The sequence below is a fragment of the Thermobia domestica genome, chromosome 14, assembly GCF_964235325.1.
Source record: "Thermobia domestica chromosome 14, izTheDome1.hap1.1, whole genome shotgun sequence".
Classification (NCBI taxonomy): Eukaryota; Metazoa; Arthropoda; class Insecta; order Zygentoma; family Lepismatidae; genus Thermobia; species Thermobia domestica.
The window spans coordinates 197913782-197932113 of NC_137467.1; positions in this window are offsets into that span (position 1 = coordinate 197913782).

Genomic DNA, 18332 nt, shown 5'->3' on the forward strand with positions numbered 1-18332 from the left:
ATTTTAATTCATTATCCTCATATAAGAAACTAAAATATTAGTCCTGTATGGCAAATACGAACACGTGCTAGACTTTCCCAGTCTTCTGCAAGTCTACGGATAAGCAGACTGTCCTTACAGTGTCCAAGACAGAAATACTCTTTATTCCTGATAGCATCTTTTTCATTCGCCTAATTACTGCAGTGTCTCGCGACTTTATCGATGTTTTCTGCGATGAGCACGTAACAGGAGTAGTCGTGGGTAATAAATGAGGGAAGATAGACCTACATTCAACGACCAATTATTTAATGTTCTTAGTTCACGTAGGGTCAGAGCAGCTGTATTTGTAGTGGTTGTGGATTCATTTGTGTATACAGTCAACGTATAGCTGACACGACCTGATCCACACAAATAGGAATTCCGCTGAAGAAGCACTTGGCATGTCGCAGATCTACTGTAAGTCGCATCTGAAATTGTTTGATTGCAAAATAAATGTTCGCTGCCGACATTGTAGCATGGTACACAGTGACCTTGCTCCAAATATTAAATGTGCTGGCAGTAAGTTCTCACTAGTAGTATACAGAAACGATAAACTGGTCATGCTGTGTAAATGCATACAATCTGTAATTCGAATTTTGTATCGAAATATCCATTTCGTTTCCATCTGAGTATATTTCCCACATCAGTTATCGTACACATATAATTATGAATAAAATTGAATCGCCTGAAGAAAATGTCATTTAGCTTATTAATATGGAGTCTGACTATGGTTACCCTAGACAACAGCTTTGAATCGCTTGCTAAATGGAGTACATAAGTCATGAATTGTTTTCCGAGAATTGTAATATTCGTCTAACACCGCAGTACTCAGTTTAATCAGTGATTGTGAACGAAAATACATGGTCAGTTTGTGGCGCTAAGGCGTTTTTGACCCTGAAAACCTAGGCGCAGATGGGAGAAGAATATTAGGATGGGTCTCGCAAATATAGAGATACAAATTAGAAACTGGAACCAGTGGACTAAGGACAGCAGTCAATGGAGTCCTTTCATCAATGTGGCATTGAAGAGTAGTTTTGAAACAGAAGCTTAAGGGAGGATTTTCAGATTATGCAACAGGCACTTGCAGGTAATGATCAAGTATTGAACTATAGTTTGCTCGCTACAATAACGTCACCATTCTATCTTTCGTAACATACTACTAGAGACCTGCACGGGCCGAATTTTTCGGACCGAGCCCAATCCAGCTCGAACGTACCTAGGCCCGGCCCAGCCCGGGCCCGAAAAGTTTTGGAGATTTTCGGCCCGAGCCCGGCCCGGACCGATAAGTTTTTTAATTTTCTTGGCCCAAACCCGGCCCGGGCCCGATAAATTTTGAAAGTTTTTGGCACGACCCCGACCCGATATATTTTTTAAAAAATTAGCTCGAGCCCCAATCTTTCTCAAAATTTAGTACTAAATTTGACCTAACCCTCAGAAACATTTTCTAAACTCTGGTTCACAACCTGACGCTTGCCTCCCGAATGGTACCATTGCCACCTAGAAGTTTGCCTGTCACCGAGATAACAAAAACTCCACTCCCTGTAACAAAAATCTAACTTAATTGATCTTTAGCATAAAGTGAAGATGGCAATATTATTTGGCGACAGGCAAAACATTCCCACCCCTTCTTGTTATATTTTGAGTTCAGTGAAGGTCAAGGTCAGAGCTCAATTTACCGCGTAATGCCTGCAATCCTCTATAGTGAAAGTGGAGCCGCTAAGCAACACAAACTGTAAATAGCTATTACATTCTTTGTAACATTTTTCACGGACACACTTCTTCAACGTTTGGCTTTATCCCAATTATCGTTTAACGAAAGTCAATAATTATTAAAGAATTGTAATTGATCGGCCCCAGCCCGGCCCGACCTGAAGAGAAATCAGTGTCGGCCAGCCCAAGCCCGGCCCGTGCAGGTCTCTACGTACTACAGTGAATCACCTAACATAACACTAAAACACTAATGACAGCCAGGCGCTGCACATACATTTTAAGTGTCAGCACGTTATGTTATGCGTTATGCAAACTACAAGAGTTATCTTTATTTTGATAACTATATAACTAGCATAAAGAATCAATAGTAATACGAAGTCATTTCTCCTGAAATGCACTAAATGTGAACAGAAATAAAACTAATAAAATAGTTCTTCAATATTAATATTTTCGTCCCAAGAAACAACAATTCAATACCGCAGGTAGGGTACTCAAATAAGTATTAGAAATAAATAAAGATGAAATAACACATTATCTTTTTCGATAGGTTTGCAGTTTTTAGACCAATAAATTTAGAAAGAAGTATTTGTTTTCTTCATTCACATCCGGGTAGTTGATCTGCAATCTAGGTTGTTCGGCACTAAGGCTACATGAGACGTGAACATACAACGAAACGTTGAATCCAACCAGCATGAGATTTTACCAGAAATCGAACCAGGGTCTCGTTCATCAAAATGAGTACACTAACCATATTGCACCAGGACATAGTTTCTTCCAGACATGTTTTTGGGGGATGCTGAGTCCCCCGAAGCTGTGAAAGTGCCCCCCCCCCGGAGGACATCAAAATAACACGTCTATAATATAGTCTAATAATAAATAGGGGGGCTCGGTGGCTCAGTGGTAGAGCGTTCACCTCCGGTGCTTGGGGTTCCTGGTTCGATCCCAGCTCGCGCCGTGTGAACTTTGTGGTGGACAAACACCGTGCTCGTGGGTTTTCTCGGGGATCGTGGGTTATCACCGGCATAACCGTGGGACGTTAAACTTAAAGATTTTATTTCATTTCATTTTTCTAATAATAAATAGAATAACATCAGCAGTGCCCCTCCCCCAAAACATTTTTACTGAAAGAACGGCTGCACCACGGAGTTCAACATTCTTATACAGAATCATAAATAAATAGACATATATATATTTATAAACTTTTCCCTTTATTGAAGTGTACTCAGTTGACACAGAAATTAAAAGACAGATTAATGTATAGTTGGACGACCTTTTGTTTGAAGCAAATGTTTAATCTAATTGTGGCATGGAATTAAAGCTCCGTGATACAGATCAGATGTATTTTTGCCCATTTTTCACTTAAACAATGGAGCAGTTTGTGGTTTTGGAGGATGTAGTCTGATGGCACGATCTATGATCTACAGACATGTTCAACTGGGTTCATATCCGCTGACTGACTTGCACTTGGAGGTCTTTTTATACCATTTTCCGTCTGCCAGGTTTGTGTGTTTGTCCGTATGGCAGTGTGCGCCATCTTGCATAAATTAGTTGTTTCTGAAAGCAACGCAATAGAAAATTTCGGTATATGAGCCCTCTTCAAATGCCAAAATATCCAGTATTGTTGACCGTGCCAAACATTTCAGTAACTTGAAACATTCAGAGTTCCAAATAGCTTCTCACACTACAAGTAAAAACGCTCCAAGTCAGACGGATGGATGTAAGCAATCAGGCGCAATACTTACGAGAGGTGTCTCTAGACCTACAGGTACGTGCGTCTGCTGGATAAAATATCAGGATAATATGGACTTATCAAAGAAATTTACGACTTCTAAAGTTAGCGTCGTGCAGCAGCATATTGGTTGCCCACTGTTTTCGCTTATCAGTTTTAACTTGTTAAGCAAGGGTCTTAGCAGTCCTTCCAGCATAGTTTAATTAATGCATATTTGTAACAGTTGTAATCCGGTTAACGTTCAGGTAACCCGTTATGTTTGCAGTCCTGCGATTGGGATTTTGTTCCACGTATTTTTTTGATTGTCCTCAACTATCTTTACATTGAGCCAAGTCGTCTAGGATGATTTTAACACTAAAATGCTCATAAGGTGTCACTTTGGGCATTTACATCTTAAAAACATAAATAAAATACTTATTCTTTAAGCGAGAGACTAAGAACTTTCTGATTTTTAAAAAGTAATAATGTGAATGCTAAAGAGAGATATTGCTTAATTAGTTTAATATTCATGACTGTGCAATAAGATTTGTACAATATGTCTAAAGGTATCAATATGAAACATGATTATAAATTAATGGAAAAATCAATTTTTATATTTTTACTAAGTAATTACTTAACACGTTAGCCGCCAAGCCATATTTCGGAGTATTTTTCACCCCACTATTTGTGCATCAGAATTATGCACATGGCGGCCACCCGAGCTTGAATTAATATCGTTCTCAATGTGGATTACAGGTTCCTATTGGATTGTTCCCTAGTGGACTGAAATTCTTCCTCGAGAAAATAATCTTCTGAAATCTTTACTGTTTGTACTACAAGAACTTTTGAATATGTGTTTGTGCATGTTATTATAGACATTTGTAGTGTCAGGTGCACAACGCCCCTATAAGTGTTTTAGTCCTATTGTTGTCTGTGTTAACTGGACATGAATCTGTTTTTGTTTTTTTGTTTTTTCACAATATGATGAGGCACTGTGGTTCATTGCTAGAACTTACTTTTTTTTACGTAGAGTCCCTGATTCGATCTCTGGCCAAGTAAGTTTGTGGAGATCTAGCTTGGGGCTGGGAGGACTAGACCCCAATTTTTTAAATGACAAAAATATTTAAACTTTACCTAGGCATATATTTTTGAAAGTTTATAGTAAACGTATGATATACCTATCATAGTCTGGTTTCGGCTGCCCCCCAGTTTTTACCTTCAAGTTCCGACACTGAACTTACCATTCTCTTAGTCTACATTAGGTCGAGCTTGTTGAATTCTACTGTACAATGCTGACCGCACTGCTTTTATTTGAGCTTATTAAGTATTTGCATTAATTGTGTGTTATAGATAGTATAATTTCCTTATATGCTTATGTGAGTACAAGAGCGCCGATCCTAGAGAGCGTAAGCTCCCCAATGCTCATGAGGGCCCGAAATATTTTATCAATATGTATTTTTTTACTGTTACATGTAGCTATTGTGATAAATATTGTTTATGAATATACAATATTTGGCATAACTTGAATTCAATTTGTTTTAAAATCCTCATATATGCCTTCTTAGACCCTTGTCTGCAACCAAACAGACATCTGAATGGACTCCCCGCAACGTTTCAGAGAAATCAGTGTCCTTGCATGAGTAAGACATAATTTTATAATTATTTTCCACAATAAATAAATTAAAAGAAAGATTAATATTGCTCTTAAACCCTTATTAAAATATAACACGTTTTAATGAATACTACCACTAGAGAGTGATGTATATAATGTTAATGCTTTTCCTTGTAATATAAGTTAAATAATAAAAATCTAACATTAACAGAAATAAATAAAAATATATTTCACTGTGGTGTTTGATGAGAGAGAAACGTTTTACAAACGTCGGATAGAAAAATATATATTTTATAGCGTTCTGAAAATACATAAACAAATATTAAATGTAATGCCAGTTCAAAAGAGGGAGGATTTTAATTTCCGAGTACTAAGCTCGTGTATAAAATCCTTCAACACTGCATGTAAAAAAGAAAATATTAAATCTGAAAAAAAAGGATAAAAATGCAAAAGCGAATCCTCTTAACGTCTGCTTTGAAATGAATATATATCATTTCTGAAAGAAAAATGGAAACATGAGAAACAGTAAATATAACGAGCAAAATATGCATTTATGTTTCCTAGTTGAAAACGTCTGTAGCTAAGCATCTGTTAGCAATATTATAACTATAGAGTTTGTGTTATATCTACTTATTCTTGCATTAATATTATTATTTTTCTAGTAAAGAAAGTAATATTAGTACATAATATAATATAATTATTGTATAAGTTTGGGTCACATAAGGGGGCACAGTGACTCGGTGATAGTGCGTTCATCTTCGGTCCATGGGGTCTTTGGTTCAATCTCAGCTCACGCCAAGTGGACTTTGTGGTGGACAAACATCGTGCTTCTGAGTTTCCTCGGGGTTCTCTCGTTTCTTCCCACTTTATTCATTTTACTATTTCATTCATTTCTCATCATCACCGACTCATTTTGCCAAGCCGGCATAAAAGTGGGACGTAAAACATAAATATTTCATTTCATGTCATTTCATTCAGATAATTGATGTCGACACACTCATAGGAGTGGGAAATCAAAGTAATATAGTTTAATATAACAGCTCTTTAAGCCTTCGAGCTGGGAATTAAATACCCATCAGTCACTGCGAGAAGTGGTAATTTTAAATCACCAAAACAACAATATTCGTATAGTGTCACAAAATTGAACATAATATCATGTAAGAAGGAGGAAAACCAAAAACTAAGCAAATTGGAGTCTACTCTTGACTAACATGCTTTTTCATTAATGTGAGAAAACAACAGATTGTAGACTACACTGAATGTACACATGTACGTCCAACCGCATCTAGAAGCATTATGAGGGTCCGTACTCGTGTACGTCGGACCAGCTTGAGAAGTTAATTAAAACTGACAACGCTTACAGTAAAATTAAAATAATTATGTTTTCTTCTTCTTCTTTTAATTGGGGGATTTAAACTGTTAATCTTAACATTTTCATTCATAGCAAATATTTTGTAAATTCTAAAGTAAAACTCTTTCTCTCTCTCAGGCACACACGTTACAGAAATCAGGGTTACTTTATCAAACGTTGAATGTCAAATAAAGTTATATCCGTTTGCTCAACAACAGTTCTATTTACTCCACGATTCCGTCAAATCTCTTTCCCTAGTAGAGAATGTAGCCTTCGCAATGAGTGCTAGCTACAGTATAGCTAGCTAACTTAAATAAAATAGAAAACATAAAGAGGTGTTTTTTTTTTTTAATTTGTGAAAGTTTCCTTTCTTATAATTAGGGTTGATTAGCCTCTGGTCTTTGACCGAGTTTAACTCATACAGATAGAACTAGTTGGAAAGAATAAAAAGGGGCACATAACCTGTTTCATGAAAACGAAGTAAGTTTTAGGAAAGTTTTCCTTGTACACTTGTCCTTCAGACGGAATTAATATCAGTGAGTTCACAGAAATTTTTGTTGGAGATGTGGTTCCAAAACCGAAAATATATTCCACTTCTTTAGAAGGTTCATTTTCTATGAAAATATGCATTCGGCAGTTATAATTGGAGCATGGATTTATGTAACTATATAAGTTTCGGCAATGTATCATTGTTTTTATCAGAGACGTTATCTGATGAAGACAACGATACACTGCCGAAACTTTAAAACCATTATCTATGAAAAGCTATTTGATTTGTGTTTTTAATTAAAACTTTATCAGTATTTGCCATATCTCCAGAACGTATTAAGCCTTGCCGATGCCGATATTTGCATGATACAGAATTTCAGAGCTCTTGGTCTATTATTAGTTTAAGAAAATTAAATGAAACTAAATCTTCAAGTATTACCTCCCATGGTTATGCTGGCTAGGCTAAAGGAGACTATGATGATGAGAAATGAACAATGGTGAAATGAATAAAGTGGGAGGAAACAGGAGAACCCCAAGAAAACTCATGCACACGGTGTTTGTCCACTACATAATTCACTTGGCGCGAGCTAGGATCGAACCAGAGATCCCACGCAGCAGGGTTGAATTCTCTACCACTGAGATACCGTTTCCCTCTATTAAGAGTTACAACGGCGAATCAAGATAAATGGTTCATCTTGTACAGCGGGGGACACTTCTAAATGGTACAGCCAGATGGAGATTTACGGCTAAGGTGTACCATTTAGAAATGTCCCTCGCTGTACATTGGGGAATCTAATGGTAAACGACTTTTAAAAAATATCCAATAAGCTGGAAAAGTAAATTCAACATTATTATGCAATTCAATCTAATGAAACATATCAAACAACCTTCCCCTACAATGCAGAACGTATTTTCCCGAATTTAAGTAATCTACGTACTGTTCTGGGTTCCAATCCCTATCTATTAAACCTAATAGCTCTATTTCGCTTGACGTATCACTCACCATTTTCTACTTCATCAAATATGTTATATTATTATTCACGGAGGGAGGAATAAGTTAATACCTTTCAAAATAACCGGTTTCTGTTTATTTAACTTAATTGTAATTTTAATTTTTAATTACGATTTAACGTTTAACACGAACGAGGATTGGAGCATAATTCTCTCTTGACTATCTATCTATCTATCTATATATATTTATCTATCTATCTATCTATCAATCTATATATATATATATATATATATATATATATATATATATATATATATATATATATATATATATATATATATATATATATATATATATAAAGCCTCGGACAAGGACTGATAACTTGGCACTACCTCAGCAAAAGAAAATGGATATGAGATTTTGAACATGGAATATTAGAAGTCTTTATAGGGCAGTCGCGTTAAAATCTGTAACGAGGGAGTTAGAGAAATACAGGATGGACCTAGTACAAGTTCAGGAAGTTAGATGGGAAGGAAATGGGAAGGACGGTGGTGTGATATTATTGTTTTAAATGTATATGCCCCAACTGAAGATAAGGATGACGATATAAAAGACAGTTTTTACGAAGAAGTGGAACGGATATTTGACCAACTTCCGCGATAACATATGAAAATTCTATTATTTTATTTCAATGTGAAGGTAGGACGAGAGGATATTTTCAAACCGACTATAGGGAACGAAAGTCTGCATAAGGAAAGTAATGACAACGGTATTAGACTCGTGAACTTTGCAACATCCAAAAACCTAGTCGTGAAGAGTATAAAATTCCCACATCGTGACGTTCATAGATACACTTAGATGTCACCAGACAGAAAAACACATAATCAAAAAAGTGATTACATATTAGTAGATAGAAGAAGGCAATCTAGTATAATTGATGTCCGGTCGTTTAGAAGGACTGATTGTGACATTGATCACTACCTAGTTGCAGCGATAATATGAGAGAGATTACCGTTGAATAAAGGTAATATTCAGTGTCCGAAAACGGAAAGATTTAATTTAAAAAAAATAAGAGAGAGCCAGGTAAGAGAGAAATACCAGATTGAAGTTTCGAATAGATTCTCGGTTTTAGAAGCTTCGGAGTGCACTAGTGTTGAGGATACTTGGATTTAAATTAGAGATAGCATTAAAAGTTCAGCAAAAGAAAAACTGAGACACGTGGAGACACGTAGGAATAAACCATGGTTCGACCAGGAATGCATAAAACTAGCAGAGAAGAGAAAACAGGCAAAATTACGCTGGCTACAAAATTCGAATGAAATAACTACACAAATTTTCACAGATATCAGGCGGGAAACTTCCAAAACTTTTAGAACAAAGGAACGCGATTTTTTGAACGCCAAAATTAAGGAACTTGAAGAAAATAGTAAAACTAAAAACATTCGGGACATGTATAACGGCATCAGCGTTTAAGAAAGGCTATCAACCTCGTGCCTATATATTAAAAAAAGCTGACGGAACAGTTCTCACTGATACGGGTAGCCTTAAATAGATGGAAATATTTCTTTGACGATTTGCTGAACACGCAGCCAAAGACTAATGTGCGTGGAGAAAAGGAGATACACACCACAGAACTGTATATTCCAGAACCCAACCCAATAGAAGTAGAAACCGCTATAAAGAAATAAAATAAACACAAATCTCCAGGTGTAGATGAAATTCCGGCTGAGTTGATTTTAGCTGGAGGCGAAAAATTGTGGAACAAGATACACAAACTCATTCTCCGTATCTGGAACAAGGAAGAATTGCCACAAGAGTGGAAAGAATCAATCACTGTTCCAATTCACAAGAAAGACGACAAAACTGACTGTAATAATTATCGAGGCATTTCTCTTCTGTCAACATCCTATAAAATCCTTTCAAATATTCTCTTTGCAAGATTGATCTATACGCAGATGAAATTCAGTGTGAATTTAGACGAAATCGATCAACTATCGACCAAATATTTACCATTCGCCAAATACTCAAAAAAAAGTGGGAATAAATACCCCACAGTACATCAACTACAGTACATCAACTATTTATTGATTTTAGAAAGGCGTACGACTCGGTTAGGAGAGAAACATTATACAACGTTCTTACAGAACTTGGAATACCGAGAAAGCTAATTAGATTAATTAAGGTATGTTTAAATGATTCCCAGAGTAAAGTCCGGGTAGGAAAATTTTTGTCTACTAGCTTTCATGTCGAAAATGGCCTGAAACAAAATATTAGAAAACCACCGATATTAGTATTCAAGCCGTAAGATGAGTGCCGATGCTCTTTTAGTATGAATTCATGCCCCACGTGTAATTTAAGGGGAAGAAGGAGTCAAAATACTTTTGATAAATCTATTATCCTCGTGCAAAAATGGGCATTTCAGCTAGTCTATTACAAAGAATAGATAAATATGGAAAGAAACCTGAAAAGTTGCACATTACATTTATTAATAGCAAATAGGGCCACCTTTAGGGCGCAGAGCAGCCTGCAGTCGACGGGGAATAGTGAAATACAGATCGCGTAGGATTTTCAAAGGGAAGTGGTACCATTCTTCCGCCAAAGTAGTTGCAAGTTGTTGTAGAGACGACGATGGTGGGAGCGGTCTTGAACTTTGTCTCCAAAACTGACCGCAAAGTTCTAGCGATTGAGGTCTAGAGATTGTGGAGAGGACATTTCAGATGTGACTGGACGATGTGAGCGCTTATGAACCGGAGTTTTGTCATCTTGAAATACGTCATTACCATCTGGGAACAAAGTTTGCACCATAGGATGCAGCTCATCACTCAAAATGGTTACATAGTCCTTGTCAGTGACATGTCAATCCAGGGTGATGATGGGTCCGACGAATACCAGTATATGGGTGCCCAAATTATTACTGAACTACCGCTACACTTCACTCTTGGTATCGTGAGCTTATGCTGGCGTTTTCCACACGTAAACTCGGCTAGCAGTTGGAAACAATGTAAAGGAAGACTCATCCGACCAGACAGTCTTTCACTGCTCCATTGTCCAGGTTTTATGGGCGCTGCACCACTGTCTCGGTATAGCAGCATAGTCAGCAGTCACTAGTGGTTTGGTAATTCCAGATCCGTCATAAATATCCTGCTTATGGACTTTCCTTCTGACTGTTTGGATGCTAACAGGATTTGTAAGGACTGTGTTGAGCTCAGCTTTGACTTTTGGCGTCGTGGTGATTTTCTGCTTAGTCACAATCGCACCTAATGTGCGCCTGTGTGTGTCACGCAACACACGCTTGCGTCCGCGCTGGTGCTTTGCTGATGCGGTTTTTCCGGAACATTCGTTGGCAATCATGATCTCCGAGTCTGTACCTCTTGATACATCAAACACTTCCGCTACCTTCGTCACGAAAGCTCCCATCATACACGCACGTACAATTTGCCCCCTTTGAAATTCTGTCTACTCAGACATGATTCACGATAACCTGCACAGACCGGTCGCTGAATTCTAACTGATCAAGCTGTTTGATTGGCCAAGTTATATAAATCATAGTATGTGCCGGTGACCCCAGCGACACCTACTATTCAGACGAAAATCGTGTTTGAAATGGATACCTCTTTTATACCAGTTGTTTCCGTATTTGTGTCCATCTCCTGTGTGTGAAAATGAGTGTAATGGTATTTGTTGGTGAACACATCCTCTATTACTGAGTCGATTTCGATGAAGTTTCGTGCATGAGTGAACCATGTCCCAACTTAAGCTTTTATGATGTTACTTTGATTAAATTGTGTATCATAAGGCGAAAGAGAGGATAAAGGTTTATGCGAAAACTTGAGAACCTGGCCGTCCAATTTTCTCCTTCCTGTGAAAATACCTAACACTTAGCCTAGTGTCTAATGTCGAGATAACCGTAGCAAAAATGCAAATGACAGTTGATCACAAAAGAAAAGGACAGTTACTTAACACTTCTCTATATAAGATCTCCACACTTATTTTCTAGTGTTATTCTTGTAGTATATTTGCAAGTTGTGTAAATGCGTCGCTTTTACTTTAAAACTGTAGTAAAATATGATAATTTCAATCATACTTCTTAAACTGAAGTAAATTTGTATTTGTGCCGTTGTATCCTCTTCTAAGCATATGTCTTTGTTTTAGTATATCTTTCTAAGAAATTCTATAGACGACAAACTGCCATCTATGGAAATGTATTTTCTATATAAATCTAGAATTCTTGCAAGGGTATTATTCAATTAGTTGTATATCTTACTGAAACGGTTCAAGACATCTCTACAACAAATTGGAATCTTTTCAGAACGATTCACGCAACTTCTGTATATTAATATCTGATTCAAAAATTTTGCGAGGGGGCAGGGCGACGTTGTTCTAACCCTCTCCACATTTAGTTATCAATTTTCTTCGAAAAGAAGCGGAACACATTGTGTTGCTTTGGAAGGAATTGACCAGAAGCGAATGAATATGATTTTATTGTTTGTGTTTAGATGTGTGGGGTGGTCAGGACGACACACATCGCTCTCTTTTCTTATCATTAAATACGCATGCATCTATATAACATTATTGAGGAAAAGTAACACCTCTAAACTGTCAAATATTGCAAACTACGCACAATTGGGAAAAGACTGGATTTTGGAGTTTAGTGTTTCTTTCAAAAGTTATCTATTGCTTAAGGGGCAGGCTAATAAAAATGATACAAAAGCTATTTTTCTTTTACCCGTTTTTCGTAAGTGAAAAGGAATTATGAAATGTAACTTACCATAATCATAACGTTATTCTGCACCCAAAAATACAAATTGGAAGAATTCTCAGTGCTGCTATCCATAGAAATTACTGTCTGGCCAGAATATGAATTACCCAAAAATCTAGAATAAGACAGCGAATAGAGAAATGAACTCAACAGTAATTGATAATTTATCATGTTGTCTTGACTCTTTCGTAACCACTTTTTAAATAATATTTGTATTTATTTTCTAATAAACAGAACGTATGATATTAATAACTTTCTGTTATTAAAGAAGCAAGATTCGCTTTGAATATTTTACTTTACACCCCTTCTCACCCCCTCCTCATAGCGATAAGAGCTGAATTTTGAGTTTGACGGTGTTACTATTCATCTCAGTGACTCGGGAAACTGTGGAGTCGACCCTAACGTCGGACGTTTTCGATTATATTTAAAGTCATCACGTAGGAGTGTCTTACCAAACTTAAGTATTTTTTTTTTAGATTATGTGTAGGTCAAGTTATTATTAGAAATGATATCACATACCGAAATTCCCTTTCCTAACATTCGGAATGTATTTACTGTATTTTTACATAAATTTTAAAGCACTTTACACCTTAAAGTTCCCTTCTTCCCATTAGGATACCTAAAAGTTCTATATACTAATGATATATTCGAAAAATCACTTTGACGTGCCTAGTCAATGTTTTAGGTTTCTATACCAGTCAAACAAGAAACAAGCACATTCATTGTTTCTATATGACTAATCATAATATATGTCTGTTTTTTTTCTCACACTTAAAACAGTGGTCCTTAATTGGGACTGCATGGAGATCAAAGAAGGCATGTGCAAACTTTTTGACACATATAAATTGAAATTATGATTAAAGTACCACTTTGACAATTTACAACTTATAGCCTTTTCATACACAACAACTGAGTTGCGTCACCGACTTGCGTCACTAGTGTGAACGGGAATATAAACTTACTATTTACATCTTTTACTATTTATTTTATTATTATTATTTTTTTTTTTTTTGTCTTTTAATCGCCACGTATTTTCTCTGCAGAGGGACGGGGTTACCAGACTACAAGACACATAGACTTCTAGGCTATATTAGAATTAGATTCGTGGCTTTAATTTAAACCACAGAAGGAGGCACGGTGGTTCAGTGGTAGAGCGCTTACGTCTAGTGCTTAGGCCCATGATTCGATCCCCGACAACACCGTGTCCGTGGGTTTTCTCCTGTACCCCATTTCCTTTGACATTCCAATTCTATCAATTCTTCCGTCATCATTCACTTGATTTACCTACCTTAGACTAATGGGTACGTTAAACAGAAGGCTTTCATTACGTTTTATTTTTCAAACGGCAGTAATAAATCCGGCATCCTGCAGAGGTAGCGAAGTTCTAACCACTTAGCTACGAGTTCATTCCGTCGATGCATGTTTGGTTTTGTCAACAACGCATTTCCCTTCTTTGTTTCTTTCCCTAGTGGTTAAATAATATTAAAGGAGCAGTTTGACTTAGAAATGCATTTTTTACAATTTATTTCCGTTTGTAGAGTTTGTAGAGGTTGATACAGAAGAGGGCAGAAAGATGTACAGAAAGTTAAATAATGAATTACGAAGAGAAACAGACAGAGCGAGGGAAGAGTTTTACAAAAGAAAATGCGAGGACATAGAAGAATTAGAAAGAGTTGGGAAATATGAGGAAAAGTCTGTTTTGTGGGACCTTGAACAAAGAGTTGAGAAAAAGACTCATAAAATGCTTCGTGTGGAGTGTTGTACTGTATGGGGCGGAAACGTGGACATTATGTAAAGGTGATGAAAATCGACTTGAAGCCTTCGAAATGTGGGTGTGGAGAAGAATGGAAAGAATTAGTTGGGTCGAGCGGGAAACGAATGAGAGAGTGTTAGAAATGGTGGGTGAGGAAAGAACACTATTAGATATTATTAGGAAGAGGAAGAGAAACTGGTTGGGACATTGCCTAAGAAGAGATTGTATCATAAGGGACGTCCTAGAAGGTATGGTGGCTGGAAAGAGAGAGAGAGGGGGCGAAGGAGACTACAATTAATGGATGATATTAAAACAGAAAGATCATACGCGAAGATGAAAAGGTTAGCGGAGGACCGTGGAGCATGGAAGCTTCTCAGCTGCGGCAAGTGACCTGCCAATAAAGGCAGAATACCTATGATGATGATGATGATGTAGAGTTGAAAATTCTAAAAAGAATGGTGTTTGTTTGATCGCGATACGTTCAGTCGTTAGCGAGTAACAGAGGAAGAAAAAATTTGTGATGACGTCATAGGTGGCCAAGGAGCGAGAGCAGGCTTACATACTACACAGTGCCAAGCATTTTGTTTGTGAGAGGTGCGGTGGCACGTTCTAAGTGCGGTTTCCTTTTCCAGAACTGATTGCAAAGACTTACAAATATCATTTGCCTGTAGAAAATGATATCTGATGGTGGGCTGTACAAACGTTTTTATAATATTATAAAACGTATCCTATAAAGCTTAAGTTCAGCGTTTCAAAAAAAATCGAAACCAATATCATGTAAATAGATTGTGGACGAGATTGCTGAAACACCTAAATACCTTTTCTTTAAGCATTCTTCCGATTCCCGAACATAAGCATTCATTTTCACGTTTTGTTGCAATTTTTAACGCTGACCCTATAATTTTGTGCTTCAAGGTATGTACAGGAGTGCAACATATGTGGCAAAAATGAAATCACATCTGCACAGTTTGCCAGAATACGAAAAACACATCACCGGTTAAATTTCTTTTATTCGCATAGCTGTCAGCGGGACAACTCTCTTCACCTGTTTCATCATCATTGTCACATGATACAGAGAAATTAAATGATGAATCAATGTCTTGAGGAACAGTCATCGTCACTGATTCCTTCTACAAGCCGGTATATTTCACTCCCTAATTCATATTGTATAGCTTATTTCTAAAGCAGTATCTTCAGAATCATGAGTGACATCGTCTCTATTACCACCTAATGCCTCGTCTTGACTACAACCGTCAATTGCGTTTTGTGCGATATTTGTACGTTGGTAATTGGACATAGATCGGTGCTTGTTTAATGGCTCGGATTTTAAACCTTTCAATAATATACTTCGAACAGCATTCTTTCTCAGTTTGCGCGTAAATAATTCTTCTGACATTAGCCAGAAGTGAATCTAGACTATAAAAACCCAGGGGGGGGGGGAGTCAGAACCCAGACTATGATAGGTATATCATTCAAAAATATTTAAATAATAGTTTAAATCAATTTTGTCATTCCGGCCCCAGCCTAGATCCACCACTGGCGTTAACTTTTCTTTCAGTAAACTTGACTTCTCAAAGGCAGAATCTTCAAGATATTTGGAACACGAGTGATTTTATTTGGTACATTTTTTCCTATTGATTTTCTTAAGCCATAATTTATATCGATCTGGTGATTTCTCACGACTTGGCAACGTAAAAAAAGATACTTTATGTCCTCAGCTTTAATTGCACAAGAATTACATCTGAAAACACAGCAGGTGTTAGGCATTTCTACTTCACTTCACAGATAAAGCACGCGCTGTACTAACACGTGTTTTCTACTTCACTTTAGTGTTTCTTTCAGAATAAAATCCGGGGGGGGGGGGAAGAAGGGACACTTAGTATTCGGAGAGGCACACTATTATATTTATTACATTATAGAAGTATTATTTTGGTCTCCTCCGGGGGAATCTCTCAGAGCTCCGGGAGACAGTGCCACCCTAAAAACATGTCTGGAAGAACCACTGTTTCGCACAACAAATGCAATTACTGCTCTCTCTCTACTCTTTTTTATACTAATGCTATAGGAAAAACAACTAACAAAAGCGTCCCTGAAGAATTCAACACAGAGCAAGACTGCTAACAAATCCAAAACACAATCTATTAAATCCAATGCACTATTAAAGGTTTATCAGCTGCGTACAAGGGAGTGGTTGCTGACTCACATTGAGTTTCTCGCGTATCCCACCAGTGACGTCAGCATTTACGATTCATCAAAAACAAATGAATGTAGAAGCTAAACGAGACGGCCTATCAAGATGTAAAAAAGTACGGGTCTCTTATTTTTTTGTTACTCTTTCTATTGCACCAAACTTGTTTTTAACTCGAACTGCTCCTTTAATAATAATAATAGATCCGGAAATGCTTCATTTGGCGAATAGGGATGGCCAGAAATCGGATGATTAATATCTAAAGGACTAAATGACTAAATGGCTATAGTAAATGAGTAGTTGGCTCCTAAGGGAACGTTTTATGTTACATAGAGATCAGGATTATAAACGTAATTTGGGAGATGTTAGTAATATAAAGAGGCTGGCAACAATCTGTTCCTGATATCTTATGCGTTCATCCTATAGATAATACCGCATTTTAAGGGTCTTCACTACAGCGAAATTAAACTACTGCTAATTTTAATTTTTTTCTGTAATATCTTCAAAACGAATAAAAATATTCGAAAAGTAAAAACGTAGTGAACTAGAGAACGCGATTTTGCATGTGATGCCGTTATCACAAATCATCTATCTGCTATCGATTTGCAACTGTAGATAGATTTAGCATTTGTCTGCGGGTTCTGGAAATCGCGGCATACCAAAAGCAGATAGGTGAATTGTGGCAAAGGTATCAGATGCAAAATCGTATTATCTAGTTCACTACGTGCCTGCTTTTTGAATATTGTTATTTGTTTTGAATATATACTGAACAATTCTAAAATTCGCGGTAGTTTAATTTCGCTGTAGTAAAGACCCTTAACAGAAAAATATAGGAAATATAGTTTTTAAGACAGTCGAGAACTACAATATATGGTGTAAAATAAAGTAAATTTTAAGCGATAAATATGCATCGCCCAATAACATTGGTAGGATGGAAAGAGCACCGAGAAAACCATGGGTAACTGAAGCATTGCTTAAAAAGATGGAAGAACGCAGAAGGGCAAAAAACACGGACATCAATGAATACAGAAGACTGAAAAACAAACTGAGAAGAGAAACAGGCGAAGTCAAAGAAATGTACATGGAGCAGATATGTGAAGAAATAATAAAACTTCAACAGCGCGGCAGATATGATCTGATGAACCACAAGGCACAAGAGTTAGGAGGGAAAGCTAACAAAAGTATACGAACGTTCAGCATCGAAGATCAACAAGGTAATGTAAGCACTGACCATCAAAGAGTCCTTAGAATTAAGGAGGAATACATAAAAGATGTGTATGATGAGAAGAACCATCCCAAAGATATTGCGATTGAAGAAGAGGAAGAGGTGGATGATGATGAAAAACAACCCAGTATATTGAAAAGTGAAGTAGTACAAGCAATCAAAGACATGCGAAGGAGAAAGGCTACTGGAGAAGACGACATACAAGTGGATTTGCTCAACGGATTAGAAGACAACACAATGAAAGTACTGACTTCACTTATTAACAAGATTTACCTGAATAGAGAATGGCCAAAGGATTTTCTTGATGTTACAAAGATTATATTGCCCAAGAAAAAGCAAGCAAAGAAGTGCAGCGATCACACAACCATCAGTCTGATTTCCCACACTGGAAAGATCATTGCACGTATACTGAACAGGTGGTTGGAAGCTAAGATAGATGAGAGGTTAGAAGAAGATCAATTTGGACTCCGGAAAGGAAAAGACACCAGAGATGCTATTGAATTGATGAGAATTATATCAGAAGGAATTCTTGACGTAAAGGAAGAGTTGTGTTTGTACTTTATCGAT